The sequence below is a fragment of the Chiloscyllium punctatum genome, chromosome 37 (genome assembly GCF_047496795.1).
Source record: "Chiloscyllium punctatum isolate Juve2018m chromosome 37, sChiPun1.3, whole genome shotgun sequence".
Taxonomy (NCBI): domain Eukaryota; kingdom Metazoa; phylum Chordata; class Chondrichthyes; order Orectolobiformes; family Hemiscylliidae; genus Chiloscyllium; species Chiloscyllium punctatum.
Window position 1 is genome coordinate 7,200,623 of NC_092775.1, and position 18,255 is coordinate 7,218,877.

General features: G+C 42.2%; 1 protein-coding gene across 2 annotated transcripts in view; it reads left to right on the forward strand.

The window, feature by feature from the left end:
- The window catches only part of LOC140462832 (syntaphilin-like), an 86,718-nt gene that overhangs the window by 22,567 nt on the left and 45,896 nt on the right, over positions 1-18,255 (forward strand). Inside the window, exon 3 of one of the 2 annotated variants that reach the window (XM_072556179.1) lies at positions 13,915-14,057. The gene's annotated coding sequence lies outside the window, so the exon portion shown is untranslated. The remainder of the gene's footprint in view (positions 1-13,914; positions 14,058-18,255) is intronic. The other variant, XM_072556180.1, reaches the window with a different exon arrangement.

Genomic DNA, 18,255 nt, shown 5'->3' on the forward strand with positions numbered 1-18,255 from the left:
GAATCATCAAAATAGATAAGTCCTCAGGGCCAGCCCAGATATATCCAAGGTTACTACGGGAAGTGAGGAATGAGATTGCTGCGCCTCAGGTGATGATCTTGGCATCCTCACTCTCCACGGGAGTATACTGGATGATTGGAGGGAGGCGAATGTTGTTCCCCAGTTGAAGAAAGGGAATAGGAAAATCCCTGGGAATTACAGATGAGTCATTGTTAAGTCTGTGGTAAGCAAGATACTGGAAAAGATTCTGAGAGATAGTATTTATCACTATTTGGAAAAACATAGTTTGATTAAAGATAGCCAGCCTGGCTTTGTGAGATCATGCCTCACAAGCCTTATTGAGTTCTTTGAAGATGTGATGAGACAAGTTGATGAAGGTTAAGCAGTGGATGTGATGTATATGAATTTCAGTAAGGCGCTTGGTAAGGTTCCCCATGGTAGGCTTATTCAGAAAATTAGGAGGTATGGGATACAGGGAAATTTGGCTGTCTGGATACAGAATTGGCTAGCTGAAAGAAGACAGCAAGTGGTAGTGGATGGAAAGTATTCCGCCTGGAGGTTCTTTGGCCTCTGCTCTCTGTAGTTTTTATAATGATTTGAATGAAGAGGTGGGTTAATAGGTTTGCTGACGACACAAAGGTCGGTGGTGTTGTAGATAGTGTCGAGGGCTGTTGCAGGCTACAACAAGACAGTGACAGGATGCAGAGCTGGGCTGAGAAGTGGCAGATGGCATTCAACCTGGATAAATGCAAAGTGATTCATTTTGGAAGGTCGATTTTGAGTGCTGAATACAGGTTAAAGACAGGATTTTTGGCAGTGAGGAGGAACAGTGGGATGTTGGGGTCCATATACATAGATCCTTCAAAATTGCCTCCCAAGTTGATCGGGTTGTTAAGAAGGCATAATGTGTTTTGATTTTCGTTAACAAGGGGATTGAGTTTAAGAACCATGAGGTTTTGCTGGCAGCTCTATAAAACCCTGGTTAGACCACACTTGAAATATTGTGTCCAATTCTGGTCACCTCATGTAGGAAGGATGTAGGAGGGTGCAAAGAAGATTTACCGGCGTGCTGCCTGGATTGGGGGGCTTGTCTTATGAAAAGAGGTTGACTGAGCTAGGGCTTTTCACACCAGAGAGAAGGAAGAGAGGTAACTTATAGAGGTGCACAAGGTAATGAGAGGCATCGAGAGAGTACGTAGCCAGAGATGTTTCCCCAGGATAGAAATGGCTGTAACCAGGGGTCATAATCTTAAGGTGATTGGAGAAAGGTTTAGGGGAGATGTTAAAGGTAGGTTCTTTACACAGAGTGTGGTCGGTGTGTGGAATGTACTGCCAGCAGTGGTAGTAGAGTCAGAGACATGAGGGACATTTAAGTGACTGCTGGACAAGCACATGGATGGCAGTAAATTGAGGGGTGTGTAGGTTAGTTCATCTTAGATTAAGGTAAATGCTCAGCACAACATTGTGGGCCGAAGGGCCTGTACTGTGCTGTACTGTTCTATGTTCTGTGTTCTAAACAAGAATGGGATATGGTGTGAGTCAAAAAGAGGGAAACTAAACTTAACATGGCAATATGAACTTAAAACCAAGTTAAAATAGAACCTATTTTCATAATATCAAGTCCTCAACCTGCAGTGTGTGAATTAGGAATCTTTAGAGAAGATATGAATGATTTTGAAGGTTGAAAAAGGTTATAGATCTTTGAAGCTGAGAAGTCATTTAATTCCCTGCCCTAGAGAATTTGTAAAAATCATGGCTTACTTATGTTAGTGAGAAGTTAAGAAAAGATTTGTGGGCGGCACGGTGGCACAGTGGTTAGCACTGCTGCCTCACAGCGCCTGACTGTGTGGAGTTTGCACGTTCTTCCCGTGTCTGCGTGGGTTTCCTCCGGGTACTCCGGTTTCCTCCCACAGTCCAAAGATGTGCAGGTCAGGTGAATTGGCCATGCTAAATTGCCCGTAGTGTTAGGTAAGGGGTAGATGTAGGGGTATGGGTGGGTTGCGCTTCGGCGGGGCGGTGTGGACTTGTTGGGCCGAAGGGCCTGTTTCCACACTGTAATGTAATCTAATTTGGTGTCACAGTGGCGATAGTACTTTGATGACATAATCCAAGGGCTCTCATTGTGTAATTATAATTAATTATATTTTATTGTAGTATATATTATAATTATCAGCTTCTTTCAGCAATCTACAATTATCCAAACAGGGGTTTCTAAGATCACAGTTTAATTGACAGTTTAAAGAGATTATTAAAGGATTAGCTGTCTTTGATATGAAGTTATGAATCTAATTAGTTTTTATAAAGAATGAAAATATTTAAGGGAATTTTAAAAAGCTAAATAGGTTTTCATGAATGAGAGGGTTTCTTTTATTATAGTGAATTTTGTAACAGATATTTAGAATATTATTTTATTTAATCTGAACGTGGGCCCTGAGTTCTGTTGATAGTAGATGTAGAGTGAGTCGGCATTGGGGGACCATGGGGATGAGTTTTGGCGCAGTTGGCAAATATGTGAATGCATTGGAAAGAGTGCAGACAATTTACAGGAATGGGTCCAGGGATTAGAACGTTGGTTATGAGGGCAGATTGAAGAAGAAGACTACGAGGAGATTTGATAAAGGTTTTCAAAATCCTAAATGGAGTGGACAGAGTAGGTGGGGAGAATCTATTCCCACTCATCAAATAAATAAAGGACATAGATTTACAGTGACAGATAAATGAAGAAAGGGTGATGTGAGTAATAAACTTTTCACACAACTAGTACTTAGGGTCTGGAATAGTGCTGCCTGGAAATGTGGCGAAGGCAGGTTCAACTGAGGCATTCAGGAGGGGCATTAGATGGTTATTTGGATAGAATGTTGTAAAGGGATACGAGGAGAAGTGGAGATTGGCACTAGGTTATAGATGTGATGCAGGAATGATGGGCTGATTGGCTGCTTATGCACTATAACAGTCTGTGATTCTGATCTGAGTAGGGGCGTAGGTGGGGGCTAGTGGGAGTGAGGGGTACGGGCTAGAGGGACTAAAATACGAGCAGACAACAAAGTCCCAGAGGACTAATTAAACCTTGTAAACAGCCTGCCTGAGTTAGGTGCAGTCCCTGAGGTAACCCTTGACCTAAGTCTGTTGTGGTAAACCAACTCCAATCCACATGCTGGCACAAAGATCTTCCAAGGCAGTTTTTCCCAAGTCTGGTGCAGCACATCAGGAAATTTCCTGAAAATCTAGAGGTTTCCAAATCAATTTCAGTGTGAGACAGGGCCCATGAGAGATGAAGGAGTGGACAGCTAGGGAATAGAGCTAGACTAGACCTAGTGATGAAGACAGTCACATTGCTTTTCCCAGCAATTCTGGATGCATTGTTTTTATTTATTGCCTGTTCCTAATTGCCCTTGAGAAGGTGGTGGTGAGCTGTCTTTTTAAACTGCTACAGCCCATGTGCTGTCAGTCGACCCACAATGCTGTTAGGGAGGAAGTTCCAGGATTTTGACCCAGCAACAGTGAAGGATTGGTGATATAGTTTCAAATCAGGACGGTGAGTGGCTTGGAGGGGAACATGCAGGTGGTGATGACCCTATGCACTTTCTGCCCTTGTGCTTCTAGATGGTAGTGATCATAGGTATGGAAGGATCTTTGGTGAAATTCTATAGTGCATCATGAAGTTGGTACACACTGCCACTACCGAGTGTTGGCCGTGGAAGGAATGGATGTGATGGCAATGAAGGGGTCACAGCAGGTAAGGGGCAGGTTGAATTGGGTTTCATTGGTATACATGTGGAAACTGATGCTGTGTTTGTGGATAATACCATTGACCATTAGAGTCTAGATGAAAATTAGGACAGGGCCAAGAATGGATCCTTGGGGAACACTGGGTGTAGTGGTGTGGAAATGTGAAGAGAAATCTTTGCATGGACTGGCTCTGAATAAATAGTCAATAATGGAAATATAATGAAAAACTTGCCTCTGCCGGAAGAACCAGTGCACAGGGATTAAATGTGATCTATTTATACCTGCAATCTTATTTTAGCACAGGGAAACATTAGTATTTGATGTATTAGCACATTTTGCAACAGATATTTTCTGCAGTGCTTTTTTCAATTACTTTATACCAGTTCTTCCATTTATTGGCAAGGAGTAATGCCTCATTGAGTGTTGGGTGCTACTAATTAGCTTTGTTAGGAGATAATTTAACAAACAATCACAGAAAATAAGCAGCTGTGTTTGATAGTTTCAAGGGAAAGATTAGCTTTTTATTCCTGAGATGTGTATCATTGCCAGATTTGGGCCTGACTTTCTTGGTTGTCCTTAATTGCCCTTGAGAAGATGGTGGTGAGCTGCCATCTTGAACCACAACAGCTCGTGTGCTGTAGGGACCACTATAGTGCTGTTAGGGATGGAGACCCAGGTTTTTGACCCACTGACACTGAAGGAATGTTGATTTAGTTTCAAATCAGGTAATGTGTGTGTGTTGGAGGGTACATTGCAGGTGACAGTGTCTCCATTCATCTGCTGTCCTTGTTTATCTACATGGTAGAGGTTATGGGTTTAGAGGGTGTTATTGAAGGAATTTTATGCACCTTATAAATGGTGCACGCTGCTGCCTGTGTAGGTCAGTTGTGTTAGGAGTGAGCATTTCAAATGGTGGATGGAGTGAATGTTTTTGGACGTGATTATATTGTTCTGGATAGTGTCAAGTTTCTTGAGTGTTGTTGGAGCTGTACCCATCCAGGCAAATGGGGAATATTCCATCATACTCCTGACTTTTGCCTTGTAGATGCTGGAAAAGCTTTGGGGAGTCAGGAGGTGAAGTATTCGCTGCAGGATTCCCAGCCTGTGACCTACTCTTGTCACCATGCTGTTTACATGTTTGGGAGGGGAGACAATGGCCTAGTGGTATTATTGTTAGGTTATTTACGCAGAGACCCAGCTGCGTAATTTTTTTTAAAATCTGGAATTAAGAATCTGATCATGCCTGTTGATTGTTTGGAATGCCCTTTAGGGTCTGCCACTGTTTCCTGATCTAGCCTACATGTAACTCCAGACGCACAGCAATGTGGTTGACTCTGGTCCAGTGGCACCCACAATCTGTGAATGAACATAACAAGAAATAGGGCTTGTCAAGTTCAGTTTCTGATCATGGTGGGCGGCACGGTGGCACAATGGTTAGCACTGCTGCCTCACAGCGCCAGAGACCAGGGTTCAATTCCCGCCTCAGGCGACTCTCTGTGTGGAGTTTGCACATTCTCCCCTTGTCTGCGTGGGTTTCCTCCGGGTGCTCCGGTTTCCTCCCACAGTCCAAAGATGTGCAGGTCAGGTGAATTGGCCATGCTAAATTGCCCGTAGTGTTAGGTAAGGGGTAGATGTAGGGGTATGGGTGGGTTGTGCTTCAGCGGGGCAGTGTGGACTTGTTGGGCCGAAGGGCCTGTTTCCACACTGTAAGTAATCTAATCTAATCTAATCAAAGGTAACCCTAGATGTTGATAGTGGGGCATTCAGTGATGATGATGGTGCCATTATCCTGTCTTGCTGAGGTAGTTATTGCTTGGAACTTGTGTGGCCTGAATGCTATTTGCCACTTACAGTCCAAGATTGAATGTTGTCCAGGTCTTGCTTCAGATGGTCACAGGCTAGTTGTTTCAATATGTGAGGAGTAGTTAATGGGGCTAACTCTAGTACAATTATCGGCAAACATCCCTACTTATCACCTTATGGATACATAGTATTTTCCCAATGGCCGTCTGGTGATATTTGCCACCTCTACCGGTGTGTGTTATTGGGTAAGGGTTGACTGAGGTAGTTCACTGCCACCAATCTTTCTTTATCTTTGTTTGGGCCTGTCTGGTGATTAGTGGTGGAGGATACACCATCATAGAGTATCTACAGAGGTAGCACTGTTTTTGGATGAAGAGGTTTATTTTGTGATAACAATAAGTCCAACTATATTTGGTTAAGCATCAATCCTAGCACATTAGGGAACTGGTCCAGACATATCTGCTCATTCTGAAAGCCAGAGCAGAACTCCTGGTCTCTAACCACAGACAGTGTGTGGCACCAGTAGGACCATCACCTTATATCACAGAAGGCAGGTCATTGATGAAGCGACTAAAGATGGTTGGGTCCAAGACAGTAGATTGCTTACAGCGTGGAAACAGGCCCTTCGGCCCAACAAGTCCACACCGACCCGCCGAAGCGCAACCCACCCAGACCCATTCCCCTACATTTACCCTGCACCTAACACTACGGGCAATTTAGCATGGCCAATTCACCCTAACCTGCACATCTTTGGACTGTGGGAGGAAACCGGAGCACCCGGAGGAAACCCACAAAGACACGGGGAGAATGTGTAAACTCCACACAGTCAGTCGCCTGAGGCGGGAATTGAACCCGGGTCTCTGGCGCTGTGAGGCAGCAGTGCTAACCACTGTGCCGCCCATGAGATTATCTTGAGAGTGTCTTGAGGGACTCCTGTGGTAATATTCAGGTCTCTCACATTATAGATTCTCTATTGAATATTGTAAAGCAGAAATATTTGGCATGGTAGCCTGTCAATCTATTACAATACTACATTATAGAGAAACACAACACCGATTCACCCATGTCTTCTTCATGAGCTCCTAATTTCAGTACTCGTGTTGTCCAATGAGTGTATAAACATTGGGTTCTTTCTTAACAATGGAAGAGATTAATTAAATTGGATACAGGGGAGAGAAGCAATAGACAAGAAATAAGACATTATTTCAATGAGCTACATCACACTGCAGCACCCAAAAACTACAAAAAGCAGAAGAAAAATATCTATACAACGTTTTCAAGAAAAATGGACACCCAATAAGCACAATCTGTGATTCCTCTGAAACAAACCCAAACAAACAGACACAACGCAACCAAAACCTATAGCCACATTACCTTATATCAAATGACTTCCAGATTACTCAGACCCCTTGGCATCATGGTAGCCTACAAACCTATCAACATACTTAAACAGTGGCTGATGAACCTAAAGGATCCATTAGATACCACCAGCAAAACTAACGTCATTTTGCAAGATATCATTCAAGAACTGTAAAAAACAATACTTCGGACAAACAAGCAGCAAAATTGCCACCAGGGTACATGAACACCAACTGGCCACCAAAAGACATGACCCACTCTGACTAGTTTCCATACATAGAGACAAAGAAGGACACCACTTAGACTGGGAAAACACACACGTTCTCGGACAGGTGAAATAAAGACTCGCACAAGAATTCTTAGAGGCATGGCATTCTAACCAGAACTCCATCAATAAATACATCGATTTAGATCTTATCTACCTTCCCTTGAGAAAAAGAACCGGAAATGACGTCACTCACCATAAGAAACCAAGACCTATACATAGAGAGGCAGGACATACCACCAGTGCTTCACCGGAGACTCTCACTGATGATATTACCTAGTATAGTGACGAAACATCTGAAAATGTACCTTCAAGCTCAGCAAACTAACTTTACGTACTTATCATCAACCTGATCTACAAATCTTCTCAAAAATCAATAGACAAGTATTCCTTGATGCACAGGATCTGAAAATTCTAACAGGAGGTGGCTATTCATCCCTCAGATAATGTTCCTCTATTCAGTTAGATTTTAGCTGATTTGTTTCTTGACTTCGCCGATCTTCCTTACTTCAAGCACAAGCAAAAACCTGAGGAAGGGTCACTGGACCCAAAATGTTAACTCTGCTTTCTGTCCATAAATGCTGCCAGATCTGCTGAGTTTATCCAACAATTTGAATTGAATTTATTTTAATTTATTGTCATGTGTACTGAGGCACAGTGAAAAGCTTTGTCTTGCGAGCAGTACAGGCAGATCCCTTGGACAAATAGCATAGATAGTAAAAATGGGTTGGTGACGATTCACCACTGATGATTAGCCACTGCCAGTTCTCCACCAGCGTTTCTCCACTGGGATTGTTTGACCTCTGGAACCTATTTGCCACCGGAAATATATATATGTACTGATTGTTTTCCCTCCCACCTGTTCTTTCATACTTCTCAGTCCCCTTTATTTATGCAACTACATACTACATATTGATAAAAAAAGAGGTAAAATAGATATCATTTTATTGGTTTATATATAAAAATGACTTACAAACTTAACCAGAAAAAGGAAATATATTTTAAAAATCTTTATAATGGCAGTAAAATCTCAGATTAATATTAAACAATGAAATTTTTTAGTTCATTTGATAGTTACGTGCTATTTCTCTAAGATATTTCAAACAATCTCTTTCACCGTATTCAAGAACAATTTTTTTTATTCTATCGTCTGCATCTCGATTTTTTTTAAGCTTTATTTGTGGTGGGTAACCCGCTATCAGCTGTTCCGTATATAAATCTCGCCCCTTTTGCACTTTCATTAACGTTCCAATAAATTTCCATATGGTTGGGTGGTGAGCCCCAAGTTCAAAAGCAATTCTCCGATGAGCAGCTTCAGCGTGATTATTTGTGCGATCTTCATAGTTTATTGTTGTCTCATAGACCGACCACATATCATGGGGAAACAAAGGCCCCTTCAGCTACTGCCACGTCTATTGTAGAGTCCAATATAATTAAATTCAAACCAATCTAGTATTGACTGTAGTTCTTGAGGCAAAAAATCTGCGAGTGCTTCTACATAGTTATCAAGGTCAGTAAGTGGCACAAAAGCCAAAGCAATTATCATTTTTGCTTTTAAAGCATAATCAGGATCGGTGTTGTATTCTCTTCGAGGAGAAAGTGAGGACTGCAGATGCTGGAGATCAGAGCTGAAAATGTGTTGCTGGAAAAGCGCAGCAGGTCAGGCAGCATCAAAGGAGCAGGAGAATCGACGTTTCGGGCATGAGCACTTCTTCAGGAATGAGGAAGAGCGCCTCATCTTCCGCCTAGGAACAAGGGATGAACTCAGATTTCTCCAGTTTCCTCATTTCCCCTCCCCCCACCTTGTCTCAGTCAAATCCCTCGAACTCAGCACCGCCTTCCTAACCTGCAATCTTCTTCCTGACCTCTCCGCCCCCACCCCACTCCGGCCTATCACCCTCACCTTGACCTCCTTCCACCTATCGCATTTCCAACGCCCCTCCCCCAAGTCCCTCCTCCCTACCTTTTATCTTAAACTGCTGGACACACTTTCCTCATTCCTGAAGAAGGGCTCATGCCCGAAACGTCGATTCTCCTGCTTCTTGGATGCTGCCTGACCTGCTGTGCTTTTCCAGCAACACATTTTCAGCTCGGTGTTGTATTGACAAGTTGCTCCAACTGCAGCAATATGTCTATGCATACTTTGTGCCAAATGAAAGAAACAGCCCCTAATTCTAACTTTAGGAAAACATTCTCTCATAGCACTGATAGCTGCCTGTCCAAAGTCACAATGGATATACTGTGGTCTGGGATTAGGTACCAAGGACTTCACCATTTCAAACATGCATGCAAACGTTGAATGCTGCTTATTTTGTAGAAGTATTTACAGTATTAGATGAACCCCATTAAGTCTTTTTGTTAAAATACAATATACTTGAGAGAATAAAATAGGGGCTATGTTGTACGTACCATCCACAAACCACGTCGATTCTGCTAAATGATGTATTCAAGATTCCCTACCAAATATGATTATACAATTACTTCCTTGACGACTATCTGCCAAAAGAGATGTTTCTTCTGCTCCTGTTATCTGGCTTACATACTTTGTATGTAATTGGAATCACCAAATGCTGAAGATCAGTAGGGTTTGATGGCGCTAAACTAATATCATTCTTTTATCGTCAAATTATTTTCTTCATGCTGCTTGTTGTTAGTAAAGATGCTAGGACTGACTGAGGGACATCAGCTACACATTCATTAATAAGAACACTAGGTGCTTCCTGCGAGTCTTCTGCATGACGTTTTAAACTTGTTTTCACTTTCGCAACTTGGACAGTTGCTGCGGAAGGGGAATGTATATGTTCATTTATTGTTTTTATCACAGTGCCACTTTTGGTGTGGATCCGTCCATTACCTCGGACCCTTTGTTCACATTACCAAAACTTAATACTTGAATTTATCAAAAACATATATAAAACCATCGTGGTAAAACTTCTTATTCCCACGTTTACTAATAATTCCTGTTTCCATTTTGAAGACTTGAGGGTAAATGAAAAAAAATACAAGCTTAAAAAAACTCTCCTGTAACGAAAACAAGTTGTTACTGAAACAGCACAAACACTACCTTAACCAATATAACGGCAATTTTATATAGTTTAGATATGCTCGATGGTCAAAGGGCAGTGGCGAATCGTCTTCAGTGGCCAATGGGCGATGGCTAAGCGTCCTCAGCGGTCAAAGGGCAGTGGCTAATCGTCAGCAGCGAATCTGCTGTGGCGAATGGTCCCATCCCGAGTAAAAATAGATAAACAGCAGCAAAAACAAAAATACACAGGTACAGGCTAATGTTAAGAGTTTGTGAGTCCATTCAGTATTTTAACAACAGTAGGGTAGAAACTGTTTCTAAACCGGCTGGTGCGTGTGTTCAGGCTTCTGTACCTTCTCCCTGATGGTAGAGGTTGTAGAAAAACATTGCCAGGGTGGGATGGATCTTTGAGAATGCTGGCGGCCTTTCCTTGACAGCGGGCCTGGTAGATGGATTCTATAGATGGGAGGTTGGCCTTTGTGATTGTCCGGGCCAAGTTCACCACTCTCTGTAACCGTCTCCAATATTGAATGGTATAGTTGCCACATAGCAGGTAGTGATACATCCAAACAGAATGCTGTCGATGGCGCACCTATAAAAGTTCGCAAGGGTATTCGTTGTCATGCCACATTTCCTCAGCTGCCTGAAGAAGAAGAGACTTTGTAACCTGTGCGTCCAAATGAAGAGTCCAAGAAAGCTTGTTGTGGATGACCACTCCCAGGAGCTTGACACTCTCCACTTGTCCCGCCGAAAGTCAATAATGAGTTCCTTGGTTTTGCCGGCATTGAGAGCTAGGTTGTTCTCAGTGCATCATTTTTCCAGGTCTTCCCCTCCCATCTGTAGTCTGTTTTGTCGCTATCTGAGATTTGACCGACTATGATGGTGTCATCAGCGAACTTGTAAATGGCATTTGTCTGTATTTTTGTTTTTGTTTTTGATCTCTGGCATCTGCTGTTCTTAGATGTTTTTGTTTAGTAAAAATCGCTGTTAGTTTTGAAATTTTCCATTGACTGCAGCCTCAGTAGCCTTTTGAGAAGTGGGTATTGTATTAAATTTCCATGATCCATTGTTTGAGGAAATACTTCCTGTAATAGTCCCCTAACTTCCTCATACTGATTATGGACACTTCCAACCAAAGGAAATAATCTCTCACTACCTGTCCAATCAAGTTCTTTGATCACCTGAAAACACTACATTCGATTACAATTTAAATCTCCTATATATATTAAAATATAAACATCATCTGTTCACCATATCCTTGCAATTTCATCTTTAATCCCTAGCATCATTCTGATGGATATATGATAAATCCCCTTCTAGATTAATATACCATGCAAAACCTCTTGCCATGTTCCCACCAAAGTAATTCTCAAAATTTACCTCTTTGACCCACTTTTTGGTCACCTTTCTGAAGATCTCCTCACGTGAATCTATGTCAGACTTTGTTTGGTAATGTTGGTGTGAAGAGCATTACACTTTTCAGCCACTGTGCCATTACAACTTCATTGTTTTTAAATTTCAAAAGTCAACCCTGTGTCTTCAAGAGAAGTTTGGATTGGTTCCTGGTGGAGTAGAGATCACATTATGTGAATGTTGTTATTGTTGTTGTGTCACCATAGTCTTACCAGACCATCGGAGCTACTTTCTCATTAGTTGAGAAGCGACTGCTAGTGATTTAACCTGAGGACCACCAGAGTTCAGGCGAGGGAAGGGGTGGAGAAGGAGAGTCCTTCATGGTAACCTCAAACCGCTGATGGGAATTGAATTCACGCTGTTGGCATCATTATGTAAACAACACTTAGTTCAAGAGATTCCCTGGATTAGATCAAATCGTTTGTGCTATAAGAGATATCTCTGGACGCAACCTTGAAAAATTACATTAACAATGCTTTTTTAATACAAGCTATTGTTGAGGTGATGTCCAGATGAGGTCCAACCAGAGCTTTACAGAAATATAATTTCTCATTTTGTGCATTTGCAATGAGTAGGTGTGGACTGAGTGTTGGACAGTTTGTCTTTACCTGAGAATTGTGAATCCCTGCACTGTGCTGCTGTGTGGTGCAGTGGGAACTGACTTTGACCATCATGGATAAAAACAACAAGGACACATTTAGAATCACTCTGGGAAAACCCTGCCCAAGCCCTGAGGTTATTGTTTAGAGAAGTTGACCTGAAAGGGTTAACTCAGAAATTTCTGAGTAACTCCACTTTCTAGTGCCTAAGTGACTGCCTCTGGGTGGGGTAAGTAATCTTCTTCAATTTGCTTCAGTCTGCAGTTAAGTTTTGTGGTCTGTAATCTTAGGCCTAATCACAATTTTATAAGAGATAAAAATGTCTCTTATCTAGTGTTCCTGTGGTTATCTAATTGTACTCTCACTCACTACAAAGTAAGACTTTTTTTATTACTCAAGAATGTGTGATTTCTACAAAGCATTCCGTATGGTTATCATTCTCCACTTAGTCCTTAGTCTTAGTAAACCTTAGACTTGTTCAAGAATTGGGATTGATGCCAATTCTCTAAGCCACATCTCCATAATCTTTAAGGCAAACATTGAGTAAAGCTTCTCCTTACAAGATTGCATCCAGAGATATCTCTTATAGCACAAATAATTAGAACTAATCCAGGGGTCTCTTGAACTAAATGTTATTTACATAATGTGATTGTGGTTCTGTTCGCTGAGCTGGGAATTTGTGTTGCAGACGTTTCGTCCCCTGTCTAGGTGACATCCTCAGTGCTTGGGAGCCTCCTGTGAAGCGCTTCTGTGATGTTTCCTCCGGTGCTTCACAGGAGGCTCCCAAGCACTGAGGATGTCACCTAGACAGGGGACGAAACGTCTGCAACACAAATTCCCAGCTCGGCGAACAGAACCACAACAACGAGCACCCGAGCTACAAATCTCCTCGCAAACTTTGAACATAATGAGATCTTTGTTCCACCAGGAACCAATCCAATTTCTTCTTGAAGACAGCGTTCACTTATGAAATTGAAAAAAATGAAGTTGTAATGGGACAGTGGCTGAAAATGTAATTAAGTACAATTCTTTAAAGAAGAGGAACTTTCTGGGATGAAGGGCCTTGCATTAAGATATTAACCTTGCTCTGCAGTTCAAATACCATTAGCACTGTTATTCACTAGAAGAATGAGCTGAAAATGGTGTGGTGAGGGTTAGTGGGACCTCAATCAACATCAAAGCCAATGAATCATCTTCTTAACCACAAGACTTAAGAATGGACAAGCAACAGAGGAAAGATAGGGATGGAAAGGAAGTGAAGTAGAGTTATGTCAGATTGTGGAAGAGAAATAAAGAGAGAGAAAAAATGATTGGATTAAGGGAGAGAATAAATTAGAGACAGAAAAGAAAGTTAACAGTGAGTTTAAAGGGTAGTTTAAGTGTAAATTCAACAACTCCACAAAAATAATGGCAAGCTTAAGGGCAGGATGTGGTTTATATGAAGGAATTAGAGCAGTGCAGATTGATCAACAACTTCAGGAAATTCATCATTCAGTATGATTAACGTATTAATAATGGTGAATGGCATGTGTCAATTAACATTCTCCAGCAAGATCTGGCTCAATTTTTATTAAAAATATATTGTTGAGTATTTAATAATGTAATGGTGGCTCTTCCTAACATGTGAGGGTGCTTCAATGTTTTGTTTTGTTAAATGTGTGGTCTACCCACATAACAGAAATGTCCTTTTCCTTTAAATTCACCTTCCCTTTATTGCCTAGCCCAGAAGGATGTCCATTTTAGCTGCTGACACGCCTGCTGGTTCATCAACATGACAGAATGACAGACTTACTGAAGCCTCAGACTGTTTACTACTCTCAGGGGTTTATAGAGTGAAGAAAAAAAATCCACTGCATTCTCCAGGGTAAGTTCAGAAAAGCTCTATTTAATGTCTTCATCTGTCTGGTCACAGTGAGTAGTAATTAAAATTGTTTTCAAATAAACAGAAACTGCTGGAATCTTGCAGTATGTCCGAAAAGGTAAAACACATATTAATAGTCTGGATGAAGGTCTTGTGGATTCAGTGGTTCAGTGGGTTACATTCCATCCTTTCTATCAGAAGATTGTGGTTTCATTTCACTGCAGAGACTGGTGCCCAAAATTTAGATCAATCCTCTCCAGCACTGAAAATATGTACAAGGATGTTGCCGGGTTTGGAGGGTTTAGTCTATAGGGAGAGGCTGAATAGGTTGGGGCTATTTTATCCTGGAGTGTTGCAGGCCAAGGGGTGACCTTATAGGAGTTAATAAAATCATGAGGGGCATGGGCAGGGTAAATAGACAAGGCCTTTTCCCCAGGGTGGGGGAGTTCAGAACTAGAGGGCAATGGTTTAAAGTGAGAGGCGAAAGATATAAAAGGGACCTAAGGAGCAACTTTTTCACACACAGGGTGGTGCGAGAATGGAATGAGCTGTTAGAGGAAGTGGCAGAGGCTAGTACAATTGTTGTGGTTCTGTTCGCCGAGCTGGGAATTTGTTGCAAATATTCCGTCCCCTGTCTAGGTGGCATCCTCAGTGCGTGGGAGCCTCCTGTGAAGTGCTTCTATGATGTTTCCTCTGGCATTTATAGTGATTTGTACCTGCTGCTTCCAGTTGTCAGTTCCAGCTGTCCGCTGCAGTGGCCAGTATATTGGGTCCAGGTCAATGTGCTTATTGATTGAATCTGTGGATGAGTGCCATGCCTCTAGGAATTCCCTGGCTGTTCTCTTTTTGGCTTGCCCTATAATAGTAGTGTTGTCCCAGCCGAAGGGACAAGCCAAACAGAGAACAACCAGGGAATTCCTAGAGGCATGGCACTCATCCACAGATTCAATCAACAAACACATCGACCTGGACCCAATATACCGGCCACTGCAGCGGACAGCTGGAACTGACAACCGGAAGCGGCAGAGACAAGCCACTATAAATGCCGGAGGAAAGATCACCGAAGCGCTTCACAGGAGGCTCCCAAGCACTGAGGATGTTACCTAGACAGGGGACAAGACGTTTGCAACACAAATTTCCAGCTCGGCGAACAGAACCACAACAACGAGCACCCGAGCTACAAATCTTCTCCCAAACTTTGCTAGTACAATTACAACATTTAAAAGGCATCTGGTTGGATACTTGAATAGGAAGGGTTTAGAGCGATATGGGTCAAGTGCTGGCAAATGGGATCAGATTATTTTAGGATGTCTGGTCGGCGTGGACAAGTTGGATCGAAGGGTCCGTTACTGTGTTGCACATCCCTTTGACTCTCAGTGCAGTACTGCTGGGGGCAGTGCTGCCATGTCAGGACTGTCATCTTTCAGATGAATCATTAAACCAAAGTTCCAACTATCCTCTCAGGTGGCTGTAATGGATCTCATGGTGTCAACTTGAAGGAGAGTTGGGGAATTCTCCTTGGTTTCCTGGCTTTAGCCAATAACTATTGCTGAAAACAGATTACCTGGTTGTTAAAAAACTGTGCTGAGAGGTTGCTGTGTTAAAATTTGCTGCCATGTTCCCTACATGGCAACTGTGACAATATTTCAAATATACTTCATAGTCTGTAAAGTGCTTTGTATTCTGAGACCATCCAAAGAGCTGTATTAAAAACAACATATGCGGGAAACACTCAGCAAGGCAACGTCCATAGAATGTGGAAGGTGGAGAAAAACCGAAAGAACTGTAAATGCTGTAAATTGATGGAAATAGAAATTGCTGGAAAAGCAGAGCAAGTCTGGCACACCTGTAGAGAAAATCCAGAGTTAATGTTTCGGGTCCAGTTCAGTAATTTCTCTCCAACAGATGCTGCTGGGCAGGCTGAGCTTTTCCGCTAATTTCTATTTTTTTTTCTACCTTGATTTTTTGAATATCAGGACAAAGGACTTCACATTTAATAAAGTATATATGAACTGTGATGTAGAGTGTAACTTCTGTAATATAGGGATGGTTCTGTTCAATAAGCTTACAGTTCAAAAATGTAAAACTTTAAACTACCTTTCTCCATTGTCCCTGATACTGGTTGACCTGCTGAGTTTTCAGAATACTTTCTGATTTTATTTCGGGTGCACTATTTTGCTTTACAAGGCTGCTAATAAGTTGGGTTAACCATCTTGTAAAACAAATGTAAATCTGTCATTTACAATAGAGCCTTTCCTTTGGGGATCCAGGGACTGGGGCATATCCATTCAGTTTAAATTCCCAGTACCCAGAATCGGTCACTGGCACTCACCATAAAGCAAAAAGAACAAAACTGTATCAAAATGTTCTGATGAAAAGTCAACAGCCTGAAACGTTAACCCTTTTTCTGTCTCTGCAGTTGTTGCCTGACCTGTTGAGTATTTTCAAGGTTTTCTGTTCTGATTCCAGAAAGTTAGAGGCATTTCAATCATTATTAATGCTCTATGGCTGACATGAAACAGGTCTGTACCTAGCATGTTAATATGCCCTGGATTTACATAGCAGCACACAATTAGCACTCTTTACGTTTATGAGGCATTTGTGAGCTTTCAGACATCCTGATGACAGTGTCTTTTGTACACCCACCTACACAAGCTGCTTTTATACAATACTGACTCACAGAGTGTGAAACTATCAAATTAGTCAAAGAAAAGCAATGAGGTTTGTATCTCACAATTTTTAAAAATAGAACTGGACAAAACAGGGAGAGGATTAATTTTTAATTGTGGACTGCAGCTAATTGCAATAAGACAAAATCAATTGCCGTCAAGAGTCGTATACCTGCTGTTGGATCCCCATCTACGTATTTAAATGTCTGTTTGAAGTGGAAATGCTGCCCCTCCCTTGCTGTCAGTGTTTTTTTTATTTAACCTAGTTCTCTAACGAATCCGTTCTGAGATGTTACTACACACCGGTGGAGCAGGTAGGACTTGAACCTGGGCATCCCAGTCCAGGGGTAGGAACACTACCTTTGTGTCACAAAAGGGCCCTGCTGTCTGGTTTAAGACCCTGCCTGAAAATACAATCAGGTCGCACTTTAATGGCAACAGGATGTCCAAGGTGACCATTCAATACAGTGTCCATGCTGGCCCTTCAAAGGACCGCTCACTCTGTCTTCCCAAATCCTGGCACAATCCTCGAAATATTTAGAAAATGTGAAAATCATTTCAGCACTGAATCCATATCCCTTGACTTTATGGAACTTTGAGTGCATATCCAGACAATTTCAAAATGAATTGAGTATTCCTGCCTCTACTTCCCTTTCAAGCACCGAGTTCTAGTCCCCAACAACCCAATGGGTGAAAAACTCTTTCATCTTCCCTCAAATCTTTCCACCAGCTTCTTTAAATCTATATTCCCTTGGCGTAAACCTCTCTGCTGAGGTATATTGACCCTTCCCATCCACTCTATCCAGGTCCCTCGCAATTTTGTAAACCTCAATCAACTCTCCCCTCAGCTTCCTCTGTTCCAAGAACAACACCCTGCCTGGTGGGCGGCATGGTAGCACAGTGGTTAGCACTGCTGCCTCACAGCGCCAGAGACCTGGGTTCAATTCCCACCTCAGGCAACTGTCTGTGGAGTTTGCACATTCTCCCGTGTCTGCGTGGGTTTCCTCCAAGTGCTCCAGTTTCCTCCCACAGTCCAAAACTGTGCAGGTTAGGTGAATTGGCCATGCTAAATTGCCCGTAGTGTTAGGTGTAGGGGAATGGGTCTGGGTGTGTTGTTTTTCGGAGGGTTGGTGTGGACTTGTTGGGCCGAAGGGCCTGTTTCCACACTGTAAGTAAGTAATCTAATCTAAACTATCCAATCTTACCCAATAGCTTCATTCTTCTAGTGCTGGCAACATCCTCGTAAATTCCCTCTGTGTGCCCTAAGGTTCAGTTACATACTTCTGTAATGAGGTGACCAGGACAGCACACGTTATTCAAATTGCAGCCTAACCTTTTATGTTGTTCCAGCATAACCTACCTGATCTTATATCTGATGTCTTGGTTAATAAAGAGAATTACATATGCCGCCTTAACCACCTGGTCAATATGACCTGTTACCTTTAGGGATCTGTGCATATTCACTCAAAGTTTACTCACTAAGACCATAAGACTAAGAAATGGGAACAGGAGGAGGCCATTCAGTCCCTCAA